This window comes from Cupressus sempervirens, chromosome 2 (assembly GCF_028749045.1).
Source record: "Cupressus sempervirens isolate cs-2001-9-10 chromosome 2, ASM2874904v1, whole genome shotgun sequence".
NCBI lineage: Eukaryota > Viridiplantae > Streptophyta > Pinopsida > Cupressales > Cupressaceae > Cupressus > Cupressus sempervirens.
The window spans coordinates 537,669,790-537,695,404 of NC_143119.1; positions in this window are offsets into that span (position 1 = coordinate 537,669,790).

The window sequence follows — 25,615 nt, forward strand, 5'->3', positions numbered from 1 at the left end:
TTCCTAGTTTGAGTGGTAAGTGATGAAGAACTAGTTTAGGATCTAATCCAAGCATGTTCACATAAGACCATGCAAATTCGATTTGCCTCTCTAGAAAGAATCTAAAATATTCATCCTTTTCCACTGGTGATGATGAAGCTACAAAGTGTATGACCTTGGGGTTGTTAGGAGTTCCTAGATTAATCTCTTTTGTCATTTCCACAAGTAATGATGATCTTTCTTTCAATGGGGGTGTGTTCAATCTTCCATCCTTAGGCACCTTAGAGAGGTTTTCACCCTTGGATACGTCCTTTATTTTTACTTTTTTAGGGTCTAATGGTGCCTTTTGATTTTCACCAAGAGACCTACACATGTTTTTTTTTGTTATTTTCTCAATTTTGTGACTCAAAGATGGAGTTGACTCCCCAAAATATGCCATGACATTTAGATCAATGGAAAATCTAGATTTGTGATTGCCTTGTGGTAAATCTTCATGGAGTTTAAAGAATTATGTTATGGCATCATCGTTTTCAAACTAGTCAAATATTGGCGGTCCTTGTTGTTCCCAATCAATAAGTTTAGGGAAAACTAGAGAAATTCCATCTTTGGTGTTGAATAAGCTCTAGTCAAAGGCATATATATGGATATCTACTTCAGTGATTTCATTAGAATCACATTTCAAAAGTAGGAGGGCTTGGATCCTAGAATTTTTCGGTCCAAGGTGAAGAATTGGTTTCAGTAACAAGTAGATTGACATGTTTATCTTCCATAGGTAGGCTATCGGGGTTAGTAAACATGTGATCAAGACCAAGGAAGGTATCAGGATCATCGATGTTGGATACAAATTGGGTGGGTTAAGGTTGGTTGTTCTTAGATGCCTTGTCATCATTTGAAGCATTGACCTCCTTAGATGAGGATAACTCAGTATTAGGAAAACCCAAAACAAATGGTTTGAATCCAAGTCCCAAGCTACGAGGTCATCCTAATGTCCTTGCTTTCGGAGTCCCAGGCCACTACATCTATCATATCCATTTTTTTTGCTGATGGTGAATCTAGGTCCACACTTGTCAGGGGATATAGGAGTGATTTCTTGTTCTTCTTTAGCCTTTTCAATCCATGTAGAGGTATTTTCATAGATATGTTCTTCATGTAGTCCATCTCCACTAGTGAAAGTCACAGAAGGTTTCTTTTGAAATGTGAACTTAGGCTTGTTCTATACAAGCTAAGGTTTACCACATGACTTTGGAGATAAAGGAAGTTTCCCAATGTGAAAGGCATGTGACATGGAGTATTCACTGTAACCTTGGTCTTGGATTTTGAGCTTTCCTTTGGATGTGGGTGTGAGAGTGGAAGGATCAACATACTTGGAGGACTCTAGGGGATTTTCTACATGGTTTGTCAGGACCTGGTATTCAGTGGTTCCTCTAAGATTGGCACAGAATTGGAAGGGATCTAGATCACCTAGAATGGTTACCTCTACATTATTATAGGAGAACTTTAGACACTGGTGGTATATAAAAGGTATTTCTTTCATAGTATGGATCCATGGGTGGCCTAGTATCACGTTGCAATTCATTTCTATATCTAGGACCTAGAATAAAGTGTTCTTAGTAACTAGACCAACTCTAATAGGTAAGATGATGACCCCTATAGAAAAATGTTAACCATCATCATAGGCTTGGATTGTGATCCTTTTGAGAGTGTAAGAATTTGGCTTAGGCTAGAATTCACCCAAGAACTAAAGAACTCAATAATAGCACACAATAGACCAAAATATATAGAGTATGATCAAAATGATGATATTCATTCAATAACTAGATTCAGAGTACACTAGGAGTGCCTGAATATAAAGGCCTCAGGAGAGCTTCTAGAATGCATAGAATTTAGCATCATGATATGTCATACAACTAGGCACATGTCCACCAGATATGGGTTATCCTCCATTAAGCACATGATTAAGTGCAATGATGTGGGGATAAGCCTATAATGGTGTAGCACACAAATCAATGGAGTAGACAACATGTGTTAAATGAGGAGTGCAGATAACTATGTTGTCATCATGAAAACTCAGTGAATGATGCATACTCCTATGTTGTATACACTATGTGCATAATTAGACTTTCATAACTCAATAAGAGTTCACAAACTCCTAAGTGTCTCACCTAAAATAATAATCAAATAATGCATAATAATCAAATAATGCATTAAGCTAAGTAAAACTTAAGTGTAATAAGTAAATACTTATTTACACCGACACCTCCCCTTAAGTGCAACTTAGGGGAATGCCCGTAAGCTTATGAAATCTAGGATGAAATTCAATATGGGTCCTAGCTACTAGGCCATGTTAGGTACCCATGTACATAATGATATCCAAATATCCCATAAAGCGGGGAAAGAGGGAAAACCTCATGGGAAAAACCCTCCCCCAAAAAGAGAGATAAAGGAGGATGCATGGATGGATGGAGTAATCAAGACCCCCCCATTATGACATACATCCATTATATACATAAGAGAATAATGAGAAGAGGAAGAGAGATAGGCTAGGATTCCCCCCCCCCCCCCCAAAGAAGAATGTCGAATAGTGACTACTCTGATGAAGAAGCTGATCGAAGATTGCAAAATGGTGTTCCTCCCCTTAGGAAGAAACAATGCCAAGGGTACAAATGAGATGCTTCTGCTATGTGTGGAAAGTATCCCATGGATAAGTGATGTCTTTGAAACCTACTCAATTGGCTAAAGAACCTATCCCAAAGAACTATCTGACTCTAAAATTGATGAAGAACCCTACTGCATTTGTTGATCATAAGTATCCACAATCACTTCAAACTGTGACAATTGATCATGTAGAGAATGAACAAGAGTGTCTGGAACCCTCATGACAACTGAAGAAGGTATTTTTGCATCAAGAAGAAGAGGTAGATCATAAATACTATCCCCCAAATCTATCACTGAACCTCTATTTGGAAGACTAGATGTACCCTACTATTCCAGACCTATCACTGTGGCTTTGTATGCATGTGGGCTAAAATGATGAAGTGACCTCTCACTCTATCTGTCAATAGAACTCCATGTGTTTGAATCTATTGAAGCACTATCACTAGAATCACTATCAATTTCCACACTATATGATGTCCGAAGAGAAGTAGAGGAAAATCTAGGTGAACTTTCCTCAAAATGTACATCCTTCTCCACAAATATATGATGTGTCTCTAGATCTAGAAGTCTATATGCCTTCACATTGTCTTCATAACTAATGAAGGTACAAGGCTGAGATGACTATGCCTTGCATCCCTTAGAAGATGTCTTTGCCCATGTAGGACAACCAAAGACTCTAAAGTGTGTCACAATAGGTTTTCTGCTGCACCATTCCTCAAAAGGAATTTTTCCATCTAAGGCTGGATGAGGAGAACAATTAAGAATGTGAGTGACACTTGAGATTGCTTTGACTTCCAATGATGGATTGAGAGACTTGGCATGAATCATGCAACTTGTCATAGACTTAAGAGTTTGAATCCTCAAAGCTGCAACATCTGTCTTATGTGGATTGAATGCTAGAGGAGTCTGAAGATCAATTCCCTCATGTTTGCAAAAGTCTTTAAGTCTTCTATTCACATCCATGTTTCCATTGTCCATTCAGAGTAATTTGATGGCATTTCTAGATTTCTGTTCTACATGAACCTTGAAGGCTAGAAATGTCTCCAACACTTCATTCTTTTTATGCAGAAAATAGACCCAACTGAACCTTGAAAAATCATCAACTAATGTAAGTATGTAGCGACCTTGATTGAATGCAAAAGGACCTACTAATACCATGTGAACCATTTGTAGAACACCTATTATTCTAGAAGACTTCCCTCTTTGTAGCTTCCCCTTTGGATGCATATCCACTGAATCTATTGAACATTCACCCTTAGAAAAGTTTATTTGAGGTAGAACTTTCACCATGTGGTATATGCAAATTTGTTGAAGATAGCGGTAGTCAAGATGACCATACTGCTCATGCCATAACTACATGTTGGAATTTGATTGAGATAACAAGGCCTTGAAGGAGACTTGGGTATAAAATGTGAGAAAGAGTACAACCTCTTATGATCATTCACTTTCCCCACTACAACCAAGGAATCATCTTTAAGATGTTGCACTTGAATTGAGTCTGGAAGGAACTCAACTCTATGTCCATCTCCAAAGTGAGTGACTTGGTAGATTGATAGGAGATTTGAACTTAGGTTTGGAACATAGAAAACCTCTTAAAACTCTCCATTTTCCATTTCCTTGTTTCCTTTTCCTTCAAATTCTATTTTACTATCATTCCCCATGAAGATGTGTGGTACCTTGGACTACTTCATTGAAGAAAAATCCTCTCTTGAAGAACCCATGTGATATGAGGCACTCGAGTCAAATATCCATTCTTTTGAAGAGTTGGCATTTTCCATGAGTGTTTTCCCTTTGCCCTCTGAATCTAAAGAATATCCCTTCTCCTTGTAAGCATTAGGCAATGTAACATTATGTCTTTTCATGATATTGGTTAACTCATCAATCTATTTGAGATAACACTCATGCTCTTCATGACCTAATTTCTTGAAATAAGCACACTTCTTCTTCTCCTTATTGTTGTCTCTTTTGTTGTTGGATTTTGAGGACTTGCCTTGTTGATTGGATTGAGGTGTTGTATTTTTTGCATTCTTAGATTTACTCTTCCATTTCTTCTTACACTTTCCTTTATTTGAAGATTGTGCAGCTAAATGTGGAGAAACCTCATTGGCCACCAATACTTTGGACTCAGGTGATTTGACAATCCCCATTGATTTCAACTTCTTTTCTTCATCATCCAATAGTTTAGCATATTCATCAAAAGTGACTTTCTTGTAGGAAGACCCTAAGGTAGTCTTTGATGTGTTAAAAGAAGATACAAATGTGGAATATTTTGATGGTAGCTTGTTATGAATAAGATGGATCAGTTTGTCATCTTTGATAAAACTCCCACAATCAGTAAGCTTTGTCCTTAATTCATTCACTTTGATGATGAAGTCCTGGATTGAGTCATATGACTTAGGATCTAAGGAAACAAGCTCATCTTCAATTTTGAATACATCCTTGTCAGACACTTTACCATAAAGGCTTTCGAGGGTATCCCAAGCTTCCTTGGATGTAGTACATTTCTTAATTTGATACATGATTTTATCATCTACCCCCAAACATATATCACCTAGGGCTTTCCTATCCATGGCTACCCAATCTGAAATTTCACTAATTGATACATTATCACCTATTGGTTTAGGAAGAGTACCATCTACATATTGTGAAACTCCATTATGCATTAAGCGATACAACATTTTGATTAACCATGAAGCATCGTTATGAGACAATTTAGGAAACTTAAAGTTTCCCATAATGCAAAAAATGAAAGAAAATTGTAGAAAAGAGAGAACACAACACCAAGAATAACCCCCCTTTTCACTAAATCAGAAAACCCCCCCAAAATAGATGCTTTGGGAATTTTATCAGTAGTGCGATTACAGTGGGCCACTTGCCAATTTTGGTGTTGTGGACTTTTGATTTTTCTTGTTACAACCTCTTAATGGAGTACAAATCTAAAACTTTACAATGTGCTACAATACTGAAGCATTACAAAGCAAAGAAAAGCCCTATTGCTGAAAATGACAATTTTGTCCACACAACACTACAATCTAATAAAAGATCTGGAAATTAGATGAAAAAATATGCACTTTCAAAAAAAATAGAACATATTTTTGACTTCAAATGTGCCTGTATGGAGCGTTTGAAGTTGCAAACTACAGGATTATCTAGGTATAGTCACCAAAAATGAAATTTTTGAACAATCCATGCACCAAAACTAGAAGCTAGCTACACCACTAAAAAATTTAGAAAATTTTACCTAATTTTAAAAAAAATTGCACCTAATTTGGAGTCTGAATGTGCAAGCTACGACCTCTTGAAGTCGGACTACAAAAACCAAAATTAATTTGGTGAGGGGTTGCATCAGTGAATCATGAGGTTAAATTTGATGATCATACGGTCATCTCAATAGTTATAGTTTTCCCAAAAATGACATCCAGATTACCGTCAATTTTAAATGCCTGAAAAGATGACGTTAGCAACTCCGGGGCCTGAGATGATGCTAGCGGCTAATGTGGCATGCTGTATTGTATAGAATTGTATGGACTTGATGATGTGTCCCTATTTGCATGTTAGTATGGAATGTTGACTATGCTATGAGTGAGCTTTTCATGGTAGATCAGTAGGTGCTTCATTGGTACTATCCACATGGACCAAGGCAGCTTGAGAATTTGGTAGCGTGTCAATGCTGCAGGAGACGATGTAAATGCCTGTGACATGTGGCTACTAGGAGGTCATGCCACATGTCTCCTGGTGTAGGGATGCCAAAATCTTCAGTCGTCTATGTTTTCTTTTTCTCATCTCTGACCACGGGTCATGAGTAGTGATCGCTAGAGGTTGAAACTTTAATCCCACATTTGTAGGTTCAATGCATTAAGTGTTGGATAAATACATACTACCATTGACTGCTAAGTAAAGAATGTTTCCCAAGATGTTTGGTAAGAGCTACCGAATTTGAATAAGGGCCAGTCTGAGTAAGGTCACTACCAGGTTTTGATGCAAATTGATATGGCCACCGAATTTGTTGAGCGAACAACCCAAAGATTTGTTAACCCACAGAATTAATACAAAACCCTATGAAATTAATATAAAAATCCACCAAATATATAGAGGACCGAGATGGGGTGTAACTACCCAGTTTAGCAAAAAAAAAATCTGTCTTTGCTAATTAATTCAAAAAATCATTTCAAAAATACAGATAAAGTGCATAGAAAAAATTGCACATTTGAAATACAAAAATCAAATCAATGAAATGATCATACCCAAATTGCAAATCGAGGCCTCTAGGTTCCAATTTGCAAAAAAAAATTTCCTCACGATCAAATTTCACCCAAGATAGGCAAGTTTATAGTTGATCTTCACTGAATCAATGCTCTCGACGCAACAAAGAGGTCAGATCTAGCTCTAGATGCTCCCAATTTCTACGGATCCTCTAAATTTGTGTCGAGGTGCTAAAGCATGAATGGTCTTGAATGGCTATGTGATGAGAGTCTCCCTTGGATCTGATACCATGTAAGAATTTGGCTTAGGCTAGAATTCACCCAAGAACTAAAGAACTCAACAATAGCACATAGTAGACCAAAATAGATAGAGTATGATCAGAATGATGATATTCATTCAATAACTAGATTCAGAGTACACTAGGAGTGCCTAAAGATAAAGGCCTCAGTTGAGCTTCTAGAATACATAGAAGTTAGTATCATGGTATGTCATACAACTAGGCACATGTCCACTAAATATGGGTTATCCTCCATTAAGCACAGGATTAAGTGTGATGATGTGGGGATAAGCCTATAATGGTGTAGCACATAAATAAGTGGAGTAGACAACATGTGCTAAATGAGGAGTGTGGATAACTATTTTTTTATCATGAAAACTTAGTCAATGATGCATGCTCCTATGTTGTAGGCACCATGTGCATAATTAGAGTTGCATAACTCAATGAGAGTTCACAAAATCCTAAGTGTCTCACCTAAAATAATAATAAAATAATGCAAAATAATTAAATAATGCATTAACCTAAGTAAAAATTAAGTAAGTGTAATAAGTAAATACTTATTTACACCAAAAAAGAGGGATCTACATTAGTTTTAGAATAACCCAAACCTTTGAGTAATTTAAGTGCATAGATATTCAGCCCTACTTCTCCATCTATCAAGACACGTTTCACTTTAACATTATGGACAAAGAATTCAAGGTGGAGAGGATCATTGTGGTTGGGTTTGTCTTTAGGAATATCTCAAGGGGAAAAGATGATATTTTTTGATGTAGATAGGTTCCCCACCATGGCTTCGAACTGGGAAACATCGATGTTATCTAGGACTACTAACTCTTTAAGGGCTTGATCCAAGATCTTTTGATGTTGGGGAGATGCATGTAGTAGGTTCAAGATGGATATTTGTGTACGGATCTTGTTGAGTTGTTCAAGAAGGCTCTAATCAGATAAAGTAGGAGCATTAGGTCTACTAGGGGGTGCTGGTCTGGTAGAAGCAGTAAGTCTAGATGGGGCTCTAGGCAGAGTGATCTTGGTATGAAATGTATTGATAGTGCAATGAGGGTCTTAAGCCTTTAAGGTGAATGTGGATATGCAAAAAGCTAACTCATTGAAACAATTGATAGTGTAGTCATATCTAGTGCACATGTAATTCACATTGTCTTGTGAGTTTGAGTTTCAACTGGGGGGCTTCTCTTTGTCATAATTACCCAAAGGATCTTTGAAGATAGTGTGATTAGAGTTGGATGCTAGTAGTGATGGATCAAATATGATCATACCATCATCAATAAGGTCTTGTATTGCATGTTTCAATTGGAAGCACGATGAAGTCTTATGTCTTTTGGTGTGATGGTAATCATAAAAAAATTTGTCATCCCACCAATCGGCTTTAGCCAATGGTTCATCTTTGCTTGGGGGTAATTATAGGAAGTTATTACTCAATAAATATTGTAGTGCAATCTAAAGAGGTATCCCCAGTGGTGTGAATTTCATGTCCTTGCTTCTAGGATGTCTTCAAGGTTTTTCTTATGTGGAAGTCTTGGTTTTCTATTATGGAGCTAATGTTTGATTGGGAGTTTGTGAATATTTAGGGTTTTCAACTTTCAAATTTAGTTGATGTTATGATGTTCTAATCATGCAGGCATCCACAATGCCATCATTGGTCACATTCTTGTTTTTGGAGAAAAATATTTCCTCATCATTAGACGAGTTGGTGTTTGTGTTGCACTTGTTCATCTTGAGGATTGCATTATGGATAAGGACATCTTAAATACTAGACCCTTTTTTCATCAGTTAATAAATGGTGCTCAAACTTTTGATTTTTAGTTCATACATTAATTTGGGGACTACATTTTCAATGTGCAAGTTAACTTGTTGTTCTTTAGGAATGTCTAGTGAGCATTGACTAACTAGGCTTCTCTAGTGTAGTAAGAATGTGATAAATGGTTCTCCCATATTTTGTTTAGTTGAGCATAGAAATTAAAAGTGTCACCTCATTTTTAATGTTAAAGGAAAAGTGGGAGATGAAATTGTCTTCTAACTCTGACCAAGATTTGATAGTACCAAGAAGTTTCAAGTACCATTCAAGTACAAGCCCACCTAGAGAATGAGGGAACAATCTCATGAGGTAAGTGGGCTCATCACTGAGTTTGGTACAAGAGGCACATAATTCTTATTATTTTACAACATTGGAGCCTCAAAGTGTTTTGGGAATGGAGGCATATATAGACTTTTGTCAAATGGATTAGGATGTAGGTCCCTTTCTGTATATAGAGCCTATTTCTTTTGGACTCCCAATGCCTCAACTTGTTTGGAAATTTTTTTGAATTGTTGTAATGGCTCTTCATTAGGGTTTTGCACAATAGCTTTCCCTTCAAGTCTTTTGTGCCTATGAGTAGATTATTTTCTATGGTGGGAGCTATGTCTAATCTATTTTGACATTTTTGTGTCTAACGAGTCTAGTGATGTGACACAAAGGTGGTGAGGGTATGTTGGTACCTCAAAGACAAAAGGGTCCCTGTTGTGACACATATTGGGGTACTTGATGTGGTATTTGATGTGGAAATTGTTGTGGTATTGACTATGATTGATGTACAATGTGTTGTTGTTGCACCATTTGTTGTGGTTGTTGTTGGGATACCTCTGTTGGTTGTATGCGAGACCATGTATGTGATTTTTGTTGTGGAGGTATCTATTGAGTTTGTTTTGGCACATGTTGTTGTAACAAATGTTTCATGTATGCAATTTGGTACTCAAGTCGGCTTTGATATTCCAACTATTGTTTGAGTTGCTCTTGTTTTTTAGCAAACAAGGCTTCTTGTTGTTGGTACATTGTGTGTAAGTCAAGTGGGCTTATGTTGGATTGTGTGTTAGGGATTTTGGATGTTTGAACCACTTGAGGTTGTTTTTGTTGTGGTTGATGTTTCTGTTGATATGTGGAATGTGTGTTGGAAATCTTAGTTCCTTGGACTATTGTAGGTTGATGTTGTCAAGGTAGTTGGTTAAGTCCTTGCAAATTGACTATCATGTTGGTATTGTTGCTTCGACAACTTTGTGTGTTAGAGGTTTCTCCTTGGGCTATCATGTTGATTTGACAATGAGGTGCATTCCTTTTGGGAATAGGTGTAATGTCAATAAGAATTTTATTTTGTGTGTCAATAGGGATTTTTGTAGTTGATGTTTCATGTGGTGCACTTTTGAGAGGCTCCACAACATTAGACGTCATGACACTTGGTAGAGTTAGGAGAAAAGGTGCACTTTCCTGCTTCATCTCCAAAGGATGTATGGCTGGCATCCCTAGAGCACAAGTACCTTTAGGTGCATCTTGTTGTTAAATCATGTGACTAAAATCAAGTCTTAATGTCCTCTTGGGATATTTAGGTAGAGTCTTGTTTCCCTTCATTGGTTGTGATTCATCAAAGAAGGGATTAATGTTGATGTGTTCAAACATACTTTGGAGAATTTCAATTGTTGGTTCTTCATGGGACCTTATAGGTGCTATTATTGTATTTACAAACTCCAAAGGTTGTTTTCCCTTATGTAAGTCCAAATTGATCATGGGTTTTATGTTTTCAATGGTTGTGTTGGTTTGATGCTTGGACTTAGGTCCTTCCAAGTTTGGGTTAAATTTGACAACTTCTTGGGCTTCCAAAAATTTGAAGTTCTTGTAGAAATTTTTATCTTCACATGCCCTATCCATTTCTTCATCGGTGATTCCATAGTCAGTGTTAGAGTCATCACTTAGGTGTACAATATCTTATTGTATGTTTGACAGGTACTAGTTTTGGGTTTGTTGAATTCAAATGAATGTTTTTGTTCATCCTTAAGTGTGGTTGGTACACTTCCATCTCCAAGTGGTATCAACATGAATATAGGTTCAAAGTCAAGACTCCATTGAACAATCCCATGTGTAGGAGAATTTTTTGAAGGAAGCCTCATGGTAGATGCATTGTTTAAGATTTGTTGTGTCATAGCTTGATTATGGTGATCTTGCGGATACATGTTCAAGGGGTCTGCAAGTAACGGTTGTGATGCCTCGATTTGGTCTTTGTCAAAGGTTTTTTGGATTTTCTTGCTCTTCTTCTATCTTAAATGAGGTTTTGGTTGTGTTGGCACCTCATAAAAAAAGGGTTGATAAATTTCTTCAGGCCCCTGAGCTGATTGTGTCTTAGTAAGTGCTGGCATGATACCTAAGGATGCAGATGAAGTGGAGGAAATCCTAAAAGGACTCTTTGCCTCCCAAGTGCACACCTAAACTACCAATTGAGCCCAAAAAATACCAAGTACACCCTTGGTGCACTTGGGGGCCTGAAGGTAAGTAGTTGGTAACTAAGAGGTATGAAATGGGTAAGCAGAGGTGCTAGGGTGCCTAAAATGAAAATTTTGAGTGTTTTGAGTGATTCATAGTATTTTGCAAGGTTTTGGAATGCAATGAAGCCTATGGAAATGAAAATTAGGGCTTTAAAACCTAGAAAGAAGTACCTATTTATTAAGTGTGCTATGAAACTACCAAGTGCACTCTAAAACTACCTATTGGGACTAAAAATTGCAAGGTCAATTTTGAGTAGCATCGAGAAATTTGAGCCCTACAAACACTTTCAAATGCAAATGTACCTAGCTGTACTTTTGAGCCCTGTAAGGTGTTTAATGTTTCTAACACCCTCCATTCATCCTATCTACCTATTCCATGAAGTTAAAACATCATTTCGATCTGTTTGGTGAAATCCTATTTTGAGCTAGTTCCAAATCTACATTTTACCCTAAGTATCAAACATCAATAGGAGACTGTGTTTTCCATTGAATATCTTGCACCCAGAAATGCATCATAACCTACCACTTTGGGAGTATCTAGAGTCCATACTTGAGAGCCTATGTTTCATATTTTGAGTCATTTCAAGCCCATTTGACTAGGTTTTGAATCCCTCAAAGTTGGTCATTTAAATTTGTCATGTTGATGCACATTAAACATAATTCTGGGAAGCCATATTTGATGTGTTGTACCTTTTGACTAGTTGATTGAAATGCTGAAATTCCTTTTGTGTTGCATTGTAGAGCTAAGAGACTTGTCATGTTTCAAGTTTTAGCTTCTGACAAATCCATTTGATCAATTTTCAAACATGATTCCAAACATAATTTCTATCCTTTTACTGGTGTTGGTATTTGCAGATTGATTGGTAGCCCTATTTGTGACGTCATATCTCCTGATCAATGATTGGTCAAGTCAAATGGATTATACCCCTGTTTTGTTCTCTGAAAATACTATAAGTGTGTCAATTTTCAAGTCCTAACAAATCTGTCTTCACACTTTTCTAGGGTCATTCCATTTGTAAAAAATGATATTTTACTAATGTCCACTGTCCTACAAATCCAAATAGCTAACTTCAGATGCTTGCCAAATTCAACCTGTGATTCATCATGAGCCCAAATCACACAATAATATTCTCCTCATGACAAAGTACCAATGCCCTAGTTTTTAGAATCTCATGTACCCATTTGCCCAGTTTTCAGAGCTCAAACCAAACATACTTTTCAATTTTCTAACATGTTTATCTGCAGGTGATTCTGAGAAGGCAACTTTGATAGTGAATATATTTTGACCTTGGATTCGTCATGAGATTAGATTTGATGGAATAAAATTATTTGGAGCAGAGGATCAATGTGTTCAATTTCAGAGCCAAACTAGGTGTTTGGGTTAGTTTTTAAGGCCAGTCAACAGACCCCCTTAGCACAAAAGTGACACTTAGCAGAAAGTGATAAAATGAGTTTTTAATGATCAGTTAGTGATCAAATGTGATTCTAGTCAGTTCAATAGATCAGTAGACTAGTCTGAAGGTTCAATTGTCTAAAAATGAATTTTTTTTAAGCCAAACCCACTTTGGGGCCCGACTAATCTTGTCAAAGTGATAGAACATTGTGGAAATTTCAAAAGGATTAAAATGGGCCATAATGATTTTATTTTATTAAAATGTTGTAGTAAACAGGCATGTCTAATTAGTAAACAGGCATGTCTAGTAGTGATTGTACTGGCTTCATTGAGAAAGATGTGTCAGACCGTAAAAGCAGATTTTCAAAGTAAAAGAAGAGACACTAGTCAGATTCAAAAATTGAAACATCAGAAAGTTTGAGCTTTCTAGAAGAAGACATGGATGTAAATAATGTTTCAATTATTCCTATGAAATTACAAATGACTACTAAAGTTTTATTGATCTTGATGGTGCAATAATGGTTCCAGAATCTAAATATAAAAGAAGTAAAAGGAGCACAATCATGAAATAAAAATACTTTTCTTATCAGTTAAAGAGAATGTGAGGAATATTTGTACAAAAGTAGATGAATTGTGAAACAAGATAAATAAAAAAAGCAAGGGTCGATCCAATGACCAACTTTCTAAGGCAAAGGAGATTTTTAAGGATTCAAGAATGAAAAATAAATACTCCAAGAGCACCCTGATAATAGCACTTGTTTCAAATGGAAGAATTGTTGAAGCAATTCATGCCATATAAAGGAGTAGTCGGCAGATAACAAGGAAGATAATTCTATAGTTTATAAAGGGATTAATATCCCCATCTTGAGCAAGATCTGTGTCTGAAGGAGTAACTGTAGATCAAGGAAGAAGCAGCTCACATCATAGGCAAGGGAATGAGAGTGAATCCTACGTCCAAGCAATCAAAGCTTCCAAAACAAAAAATTTGTAGCAATCAAATCCACCATGGAGGCAGAGCATCAGTAAATAGAAGCTGGCTTAGACTAAGAGGAACCCACACATATTGGAAGGAGTTTCACAACATCAATGAGAGCATCCACTGATTAAGAAAGTGTCCCACACACAAAAGAAATCCCACACAGCCTGCAAGGAAGATAGGCGTTGAAGAAAAAGCCTCTCCTGCATCAAACACAAAAAGAACCTATAGTTTTTTAAAGAACACACAATATAAGAGGAGCTGGCAGTCTTTAAAACACCACAGACAATGCAATGAAAAAGACAAGCTACAGTGTTAAGCAAAGTAGCTAGCTACTAAGAGGCATCGAATATTTGGAGTCTCATTGCTCAAGGTGGCTATCTCTATGTATGCGATGATGCAAAAGGTATGGTAAGGGATGTACACAGGATACTACATGCCATTGTCCAAGAGTAGAAATATGTTGATAGCACCAAAGCAAAGGCTATAATGAGGAAATTATAGACTGATGGAAGATATTTGTGAGATGTATGGTAATATTTGGGTATTGTGCTATATCTCAATTTCAATCTCATCAAACAATTGGTAAGAAGCATGGGTGGCATATGAAGGAAGGAGGCAGCTACCATAAAAAAAATTTAGGCAATCATCAGAAATAGCCACCAAGAGAAAACAAAGACATAGGGAACGAGCCGTGTTTTCAAAGGAGCCTCCATGTTCATGAAGGAACATATACCCATGTCTTGAAAGGGGTCTTAGTGCTAAAGATAAAACAAAGAAACCCATGCTAGTGTAAAACATAGGGAACATGCCAGCCATGTCAAGGAAGGACTTCCAAATAGTCAGGCCACATAAGAAGGCATGGCAGGAGTTTCTACAACATGGAAGATGTACTTTTGGAGATGAGGGGCATCAATTGGAAGAGATCCATGCATAACAAAAAAATATCCCAGATGTCAATGCCAAGTAAAGAAGAAACCTACGAAGGCAGAAGGGACCACAGTTTAGCATCAAGATAGTCAGCGCATAAATAGATTGCAATCATCTAAGGACTATAGATAGCTTGTTAGGTGCTCCACTATTTGAGTCGCTAGCCCCATGGCATGAAGAAGATGCCTCGATTTTGTGATGAAACATTAAGGGCAGAAGGAAGTCGCAAAATGCAGAGTAAGTGAAAAGAAATAATCCCACATTGCTCGTAGGAGGGTACTTTTTAATATTTAAATACAATAGCATGCAAAAGGCATTGTGTCTAAAGACAAAGCACTTTTTGTGGAGACCATGAGCAATAGAGTGGGACCCGACCCGGATGAGGTGGACTAATGTTAGTATGACAAAGCAATATTTTAAACAAACTAACCAGTGTGATGGGGTGGTAGGAAATAGGCGAAGGAAGGAGATTGTGACACATGTGTTGATTAAGCGAGTGTTTCTAACTTGCCAATTGGAAGTGCTTGCTAGTTAACTATGGCGACATAGTGAGAGTGGATGTGGTGTTGACAAGTGTCATTGGGCCCAGAGCAGATGATGATGAGGCAATGATTGTACAAGTCGAGTAGTGAATTATGAAATTCCACGTGACACTAGTTGAATAGTTAGAACCAGTAAAAAATTAACATGTGGGATAAATTTTGAGGTAATATGATGTGGCAAACAAGTTTAATAGATACACCAGATCGTGCCACGTGGTAGATCTGAGGGTTCTCGTTAGCTCGCTATAAGAAAGATGTAGGGAATATAATATAGTGAGTTAGTGAGAAGATGACATGTGGTGCTAATGAGAATGCCCAGTCTGAATGTGACACATGGCACTACCTAGGTCTGAGTGAATGGAAGATGACACATGTCAAGCTTGGTCAAACCTAGTTTGACTTGGATAGAGAATGGTGGAAAATTCTTGGGAATTTAAAATGTTTAATATTTTATTATTTTCCTTCAAACTCACATTAGGTTCATTTAAATAAAGTTAAAAACTTTATATAATTTAAACTTTATAAAAGTTTAAATTTTGCAAAATATATGTGGAAACGATGAATACAAGGTCAATATTCAGAAGGCCATAACTAGAGTATTTTCTAGGCAAAATGGGGACTCCAATATATCGTTGGAACTAGGAAGAGCTGAATTTTCCATTTCTGGAGATAGATTATGCACAGGTGTTCAACGGTTCATGTTGTAGGTCACTTTGTAAAATTAGGGGCATTAGTGACAGAACATGCTAAGTTCTTTATTGATGATTAGAATTGGTTAGAGGATAGTTTTAAAGGTTTGTTGCAATCTAAAAGTGAAGAAAATCAACTTGAGGGTAAAATTATGGGGATTTGATTTTCAATTAGAGGGAAAAAATAAGAAAGATGATTTTAACTTGCTGAGAAGGTTTTCTAGGTGGACAAGTGTTGTTAACTTCATAATGGTTTTTGACACTTGAGTGCCAATACATTTACCTAATTTCTATATTGGAGCCAAGTACACCATGTATTTTGAGTCACAACAAATGTTGAGTTAGGAAAGACTTCAGGTGCTGAGTGATCTTCAAGTGCCAAGTAGTTTTCAAATGCCAAGTGAAGTGTAAGTGTCGAGCGATATTAAATTGTTGAGCATGAAACAAGTGCCTAGTGATATTCAAGTGCCGAGTCATAGATGATGTCGAGTAAGCCAGTTTTGTTATAAGTATTGAGCATTAGGAAATAGCATGTGTCTAGTATCAGTAATGCTTCAGGAGTCGAGTAACTCAAGATATCAGTGTAAGAGTTTTTACTTGCACAAACTATGATGTAAACCATTTTTGTAGCTGACATAAGGTAAATCTTGAAGGATTTAATGATAAGATCAAATATTTTATCTTTCCTATGCAATCTACATGCATCCAATAAGAAAAATGATGAAGGCATGCAACGAATTGAAGGAATGCAAATAATAAGTGAAAAATGGAGATTGAATATGGATCGTAGATCCATACCTAACCCTATATCCTCAAATGTCTTTATAAGGAAGATGAAATTTCATTGTAAAATATATGAGTGGACATACAAGGGTGCACAAGGAGAACTATTTTCAGAGTGAGGGTTATCAGATCACAAAGGATCAAGATTAGAGAAAGCAGAATAGGTGCCTACATTCAGCAATCAAGGATTGTAATCTATCAGGTTCATTGTACCTAATACTTTCTAGCAATTGTATTAGAATAAAAATCCTATGGTGATAGGTTAGTTTAACAGCTATTTCATAGATCCTTTAAATAAGTGATTAAATCCCTTAACAGGGTGACACTTCATGTAAAGTGTTTGTAAAGCCTCTAACTAGGTCACTATTAATACAGTGTAAAGCCTTTAATAGGGCAAGCCTTTAACAGGGCAGACCATTAGAAGTGGTTGAACAATATTGTTGTAGTAATTTTTGTGGGTATCATCCCCACCCCAATTTTACCTTCTTATTCCTGGAGGGTTTCTAGGTTACCAAATTCCAGTGTTATGTGTTGTTGATGCATGTCTTAGTTTCATGTTTACTTGATGTATTGACATGCATGCAATTTACTTCCACCTAAAAGTTTTATCGGTTAAATTGGGATACTTCTGATTCACGCCCCCCCCCCCCCCCCCCCCACCTTCATAAGTACTCTTTCCATATTTGAATATTCCAACAATTGGTATCAGAGATCTTTTTAGGTTCTCATAAGGAAAAGCATAACAGCTTGGAGGAAAAGATCTAAAGATGAAAGCTTTCAAACTTGGAAAGATCATTGAAAATCAGGTGATAGATGTGCAACTTGCTTTGCATAGCTTGGAGGAATCTAGAAACAAGTTGAGAAACTCATTGAAAAGAAGGAAGGATCTAGCCATAGCCAAAAATGAGATAAACTACAAAGAGGTTGATACCACACAAGTGTTTGCCAATGGAGACACTAAAGAGTTTGATGCAGCAATAGCAGAACTGATGGAGAAAAACAAAGTTCAAGCAGAGGAGATAAGATCTCTCAAGATGGAACATGAATCACAGGCCATAATGATATGTGAAATTACTGAACAAAAGAAAAAAGTAGTTGAGGATAAAATCATGATGGAAAATGACAAAATAAATCTTGCAAACAAACTTGAAGAAAAATGTACTGAGTTGACAAGGATCTCAAACATGCAGATGGATACACTTACCCAAATGATGAACCTTCATCATGAACTCAATGTGAAAGATATTGAGATCTCTACTTTGAAGATGCAGAATGAACAAATACAGAATGAATTGAACAGAGAAAAAGAGGTAGGAGAGAATCTCAACAAGTCAGGTGAAGTCATCAAGTATTTTGAACAGTTACTGAAATCCCCAAAATTTGCCCATGATACATCAGGACTAGGATACAATAGCACTGAAGTTGGGGAATCATCAAAGAGTGTTGAACAAAGAAGTGACAAAGGTAAGAATTCAAAACCCACTTGTCATTACTGTAATAAGGGGCATACAGCTAATGTGTGTAGGAGTAGAAGATTCAATCAATCAAACACATCCAAGAGTAAGAGTTTCTATCACAAGTGCAACATGCAAGGACATATGACACAAGATTGCAGATCCAATGTCACAAAGACTCAGAGATTTGATGGACATTGTTATAATTGCAAAAAGTATGGACATAGGGCATTTGAATGCAGATCAAAACCTATGTGGACATCAAATCAACCAACAAAAATAGAAGGGAATGAAAGTCATTATCATTGGGATTACAACACCAAGTATAGTTGTCATTATTGTGAAGAATATGAACATATACCACATAATTGCATAAGAACACATTTCAGAGGGAACTACAAAAGATGGTTGAATCAAACTACATGTTTTATTTGTTTGAAAATTGGTCATATCAGTAGAAACTGTCCTACAAGATCAAAGGCACCCAAGACTGAAGAAAACAAGGGAAAAGAAAAGATTTATGTCAAAAGGATAAGGGGGAAAATGAATAAGACTTGGAAAAAGAAAGACGAGTGCAACACATCAAGTGGAGGGATCACTTCACCCAATGGGTCAAGTGATCACACTTCATCAAACTAAGCATGAGAAGTATATGGGACTAATATACAAAGCTATATCACACATTAGGCCCAAGACAAAGAAGTTGTGCAAAGTATAAATCTACATGAAACAAGATGTCAAGACAAAATCAAAATTTTGTTGCCAAAATATCTTTGGATGTCGAGTTAAACTCCAACACATGTCAAGCTCCTAACAGTGGCCGAGTTGATAACTGATGCTGAGTTGGTTAACTCCAATGGAAGCCGAGCAAAGTGGAAATGTAGTGCAAGCCGAGTTAGGCTATAATTTCTTCAAAAGCCGAGTTGGTAGTTGAGCATTTAATGCGATGGAAATAGGGTGTATTGTTGTGATTTTAATTAGTTTTACTCATCGCAATCAAGAAGAAAAGAAGAGGAAAAAGAGCAGAGTGACTTCATAGCAAGAATCCACCATTTCAAGTAGATTGCAACCTCATTCAACACATTTTTCATTGATCTTAAGGTATTTTCATTTGTGCCAAGCTACGCAGTTTCATATTTTTTTGTTGTGAAAACCCTAGTTTTCATAAATGGCGTCAAGTTCCAAGAAAACCGAGAATAAAGAAATGTTTGAAGTTCAGTTAGTTTCAAATGACGTCAAGCAACCCAATTTTTGACCCATTCCCGAAGTTGCATACAAAAATGACCCAGCTAGAGCTCTCTCCCAAATTCCCCCAAAAGTTGTAATGGTCCAAGATATGAGAAAATGTTATAACTGTAAGATAGGAGCCCTAGGAGACATGGAAATAAGGAAATCTTATGAGAAATTGTGCATAGATGGAGTCTTGAAAGATGAATTCAAAATCATTGAAAGAAAGGGTTTGACCCAAGTTTTGAGCTTTCCCACCGTATTCAAGACAAAATGGATTAGACTTGTGCTGAGTAGAATTCATGGTGGTAATCTATGGTTAGAAGATACTCCCATCAAATTGACCAAAGAAATCATACATAGAGTAATAGGGTACCCAACCCTAGATCAGTTCAAAACCTTGAGAAGTGAATAGAAGGAGGTTATTGAAAAGAACACTGGTGCCCAGTGGAACAAAATAGGAATGACAATTCACACCATACAGGATCCTCTAGTTGAGTTTTTTGTTAGAGTCATCACCCATAAATTCTACCAATCTAGTAGACTCAACAGTGTACCATGCATTGCAGTAGATGTAGGATACAAATTCATGAAAAAGGATCATACTTATGATCTTGCAGAACTGCAACTACAATAGATTAATGAAAACCTAGCTGCCATAAGAAGAACAAAGGGTATGCAATGCAAATTTGGAGAAATTCTAGTTTGTATATTCTTTTATGTTCAGAATGAGTTTCCTTCTTTTGAAAAAGTGACATGGAGGAATGATAGAACAATCATTGTCTAAATCAATGAATATATAGAACAAATGGGAGAAAATTTTGATACTTTGATGACAAGCTATTTTGAGGATTTCAAGAAATCCATGAAGCAAAGATCAAGAATACCAGTTTCCTTAGTGGAAAAACATACTAATGATATATGTTTCTTAGTTGACATTGATTTTACCTATATCCAAGTAGTAATACCAAGGGTAAGATGGCTAAGGCCATTTCGATATGAAATTAATGTTGATGAGGCATCTGCAGCAATAACTGCATTATTGGTAGAAGAAACAGATAAAAGTGCTCCACATTTTGGCACTTATGATGTGGTAAGATCAAAGATAAACATGGAATTAAAGATTGCTTCCACATTGAAGAAGAAAGACAAATTATTAAAGAAGATTAAGAAAAATTTTGGTAAAGAAATTGAGGCTGAAGCAAAAGAAGAACAAGATGACAATGATGATGAAGATGAGCAAGAACAAGGCCGAATGGAATTAACTCAAGGCCTTGGAGAAGACAAGGAGGAAGGTGTCAAGGAAGAAAAAGCCAAGGAAGCACCAACTGAAGCTGAGCCAAAGAAGAGAAAGGCAACAGTACAACCTCCAGCTAAGCCCAAACTAAAGAAAGATGCCACACCATCATCTCAAAAGCCAACAACACGAGCTGCAACAAGGGCCTCCACTCAAAAGGCTAAAGAGGAAGTTACAAAGAAGGAACAAATCAAGGAAACATAGGAAGAGCTGAGGAAAAGAAGAAGATATGTGGCTCAACCTGATACTAATGAAGAAGATCAATCTGAAAAGGTAAGCCATTCTTCAGTTGATACCTTATGTAAAAAGATTTGAAATGGTGACTTAAGAAATTTAAATAAAGTTGATTTCAATAAACTTACTAAAGAAGAACATAATAGGATAGAAGAAATAGTTTATGGAATGATGGAATAGTTCAAGTACACTCCACTTGAACTAGATGGACAATTGCCAAAAGAACTATCAAAAATTGTAGAAGATAGATGGCATTTCTGTTTGAAAGTGGAGAAGGAGATGAGGGAATCAACCCTAGCAAGTGTATTGCTAGATTTGACTAGGGAATAAGTAAAGAATGCAGTCAAAAGGCATAATAATAGGTTTACACCTAAATACAGGGCATTCTTCATACTCCAAAATAGGATGGAAGAAATTGTTCAAAGAACAATGAAATCATGGAAAAACTTGTACAAGAAGATTGCAAATTTTCTTGAAGAAGAATACAAGGAAGAACCTGTTGTTCCAATAGAAGAGAGGAGAAAAAGGAGAGAAGAGAAGATAGTAGTAGAGAAAAGAGAAGAAGAAGAAAAGAAAAGAGAAGAAGAAAGGAAAGAAGAAGAAGATAAGAAGGTAGAAGAAGATAAGAAGGAAGAAGAAAAGAAAGATAGAGGAGGAAGAGACACAAAAATAGGATATAACGGCAATAGCTGAGCAAGAGTAGCAACCAAATCAAAGTGTGCAAGACACATAATTGCCACCCTCTAGCCCTCCTCATGTGCCCATCACACCTGCAGACACTGTAACTATTATTGATGTTCTTGATACTTATATTCAGCATATCAATCCATTAACTCTAGTAGATCTCAAAAGAATTCTTGACCAATCTACACAACAAGCAATATTATGTGTAGATCTAGTATTGGTTAGCATGGATGAATTGCAAAAACTAGTAGAAAGTACAGTCAAAGATAAGGTGAATCCACAAGAACCACCTTTTATCATCTCTACAACTACTAGTAGTCAATTTCAAATGCCAACAAGCATAGTTGATGCTGCAATATAGAAGCCAAGTGTAGCTGTAGAAAAAGGAATGGGTTAAATAGAACAAACAGAACACACATGACATACTATTACATCTGATCCTATAGCACAAACAGAAGGTGCACTTCCACAAATTACAATAATTGATCATGGTAGACAGTAGGAGGAGGAAATAGTGGAAACCCCTAAAGAGCAGGAGGCAATACAAACATTAATAAATTTTCCTGCCTCGGGAACTCCTTCACATCAACCATTGCAAATAATAGCTCCAAGATCTACCTCTACTAGAGTTGCAAGGGTACTTCACTATGGAAACCCTGAATTAGATGAGGAGATAGTCATACCAGGCTATAACTCAAAAACAATAACTATTGATCAAATAAATGAGGTGCAGGAAGCACTGAATAGGAGAAAAAGGCAAGAGATACTCAGGAAGGAGTATAAACAAAAGCAAACACTACATGAAATTAAGGACATCTTTATGGATGCCTTCAGTTTGCAATCACCAAATGAGTCAAAGCATATCATAAAACAATTATCAGATATTATTGACCAGGTGACAAATGAAGACCTAGAAACAAATGCAAAACTTATTGAATGGTCAGAAAGAAAATTCCAAGGAAAAGTAAATGAACAAATATCAAGTCAAATTGCACTTTCACAGGTTGAATTGGCAAAGCTAATTGACAAAGTGAAAAAGGTACTTGAGAATATATTCTCATTGTACAAAAAGTTGTGTGATTTTTCATACTTCACACAAGAGACAAGCCAAAAGATATTGAGCTTGGAAAGAAATTTAAACATTTTACGCATGCAACTAGCAAATAATCTAGCTCAAAGTGAGAAGCATTTTGCTCAATCGCTTCACACTCACAAAGAAATAGCTGTATTAATAGCAGATGAGGCTAATATCAAAGCCAAATTAATACAACTCTAGTCCTCCATTACCCCACATTTAGAAATACTCCATAAAGATCAACTATATGTTGAAACTATTCTCAAGAAAGACCAAAATCTTTCTACTTCGGAAGGACTTATTCATCTTGCTGTCGAGACTGCCATCTAGCATAAGTCACTACAAATTGCTTTGAACAATTGGGATGCAGCTCTCAGAATGATTATGAAGGTAAACAACACATTTTTGGCTAAATATGGTCTTAACCCTTAAACATTCTTTGACATAAGTATCAAAAAGGGGGAGAAAAGAGATATAATAGGGGGAGATATAGGAATTAATGGGGGAGAAGAGATAAAAGGAGGAGCATGATATATAGATAAGGCACAATCAACTCAGGGGGAGTTACAAATTTTTTGAGGTATATATTGTAAGTTATAAATTTTAATCAAGTTTTCTTTAAACTCTGTATATACCAATCAAATTAGTAAATGTACTCATAAGGTCAGTTAAGTGTTTTTGTCACTCATGTCAAAGGGGGAGATTGTTAACTTCATAATGGTTTTTGACACTTGAGTGCCAATATATTTACCTACTTTCTATATTGGAGCCAAGTACACCATGGATGCCAATTCAAAACAAATTCTGTGTTAGGAAAGACTTCAGGCGCCGAGTGATCTTCAAGTGCTGAGTAGTTTTTAGATGCTGAGTGAAGATCAGGTGTCGAGTGAAGTATAAGTGCCAAGCGATATTTAAGTGTCGAGCATGAAACAAGTGCCTAGTGATATTTAAGTGCCAAGTCACAGATGATACCGAGTAAGCCAATTTTTTTATAAGTACTGAGCATCAAGAAATAGCATGTGTCGAGTATCAGTAATGCTTTAGGAGCTGAGTAACACAGGATATCAGTATAAGAGTTTGTACTTGCACAAACTATGATGTAAATAATTTTTGTAGCCAACATAAGGTAAATCTCAAAGGATTTAATGATAAGATCAAATCTTTTATCTTTCCAATGCAATCTACATGCAGCTAATAAGAAAAATGATGAAGGCATGCAACCAATGGAAGGAGTGCAAATAATAACCAGAAAATGGAGATTGAATATGGATCGTAGATCTATACCTAACCCTAAATCGTCAAATGTCTTTATAAGGAAGATGAAATTTCATTGTAAAATATATGAGTTGACATACAAGGGTGCACAAGGAGAACTATTTTCAGAGTGAGGGTTATCAGATCATAAAGGATCAAGATTAGAGAAAGAAGAACGGGTGCCTGCATTCAGCAACCAAGGATTGTAATCTATCAGGTTCATTGTACCTAATACTTTCTAACAATTTTATTAGAATAAAAATCCTATGGTGATAGGTTAGCTTAATAGCTATTTCATAGATCCTTTAAATAGGTGATTAAATCCTTTAACAGTGTGACACTTCATGTAAATTTTTTGTAAAGCCTCTAACCAGGTCACTATTAATACAGTGTAAAGCCTTTAACAGGGCAGACCATCAGAAGTGGTTGAACAATATTGCTGTAGTAATTTTTGTGGGTATCATCCCCACCCAAGTTTTACCTTCTTATTCCTAGAGGGTTTTTGGGTTACCAAATTCTAGTGTTATGTGTTGTTGATGCATGTCTTAGTTTCATATTTACTTGATGTATTGACATGCATGCAATTTACTTCAACCTAAAAGTTTTATCGGTTAAAGTGGGATACTTCTGATTCACACCCCCCCCCCCCCCCCCCCCCCCCCCCTCATAAGTACTCTTTCCATATTTGAATATTCCAAAAAGTTTCATTTTTATATTCAATCTGAGAAATTGCTTCTTTCCTATATCTTTCATTCTTCTTCTCATTTTGTGGGGGTTGGCAGTTTGCTTTGGGTAATACCAGCAGTGTTCCAGTGTTTTACTGTGAAACTAAATTCTTTTAGCATATTCTCTCTTGTATGAACAACATTAGAAAAGATAAATATGGATAGTTCAAATCTGTTAGGTTTTTTTGTGTTTTCATTTCATGCATATGAATGTATTTTCAAAGAGATTAATACAAAGAACAACAGGATTTCACCAGTTTCATATTGAATCTTGTCTCCTTTCTTAGTAAGCTTCAATTTTTATGATCTTTGAACAAAGAACCTAGGTTGTAGTTGTAGTCCCTTAAGGTTGTATGATGTTTTATTATTGCTTATAACTCAACAGGTTGTGTAAATGCTTCAGTAAATCAACAGGGCTGCAAGTTTTATTAAGGGGGATATCATGTAAGAATGAGGTTTAGATTGAGTACAAATGTCTATTTATAAGTTGAATAGATAGATTGTATATTTGAATATATGTATAAGTATCAGATATCCATATGTATGCATTTGATTCATGGATTTTCCCAATGGTTAAGGCACTAATCAACTACAAGATCATTAAGTATTACTGCTGCATATCTGAGGGTTTTGTTGAATTCAACATCTTTAATCAAACGTTCTTTACATTTTATGTTGAAGGACCTAAATGTTTAACCCTCACTCAGCTTGTGAATATTCTAGATTTTCATTTAGCTACTATAGATCTATGTCATTTCATGAGTTACTAGGAGATATAAGGGTTTCATTTTCTTAATAGATTTAGGGATATGTTTTGCACTGGTATAGTATCAATTGAATCTGAGGTGTACCCGCCTAGGTTTTGTAGAGCCTGAAGTGCAAAAGGAGTGTAGCCTTATAGTTGACCTATTATCAAAAATGGCATGTTGAAAA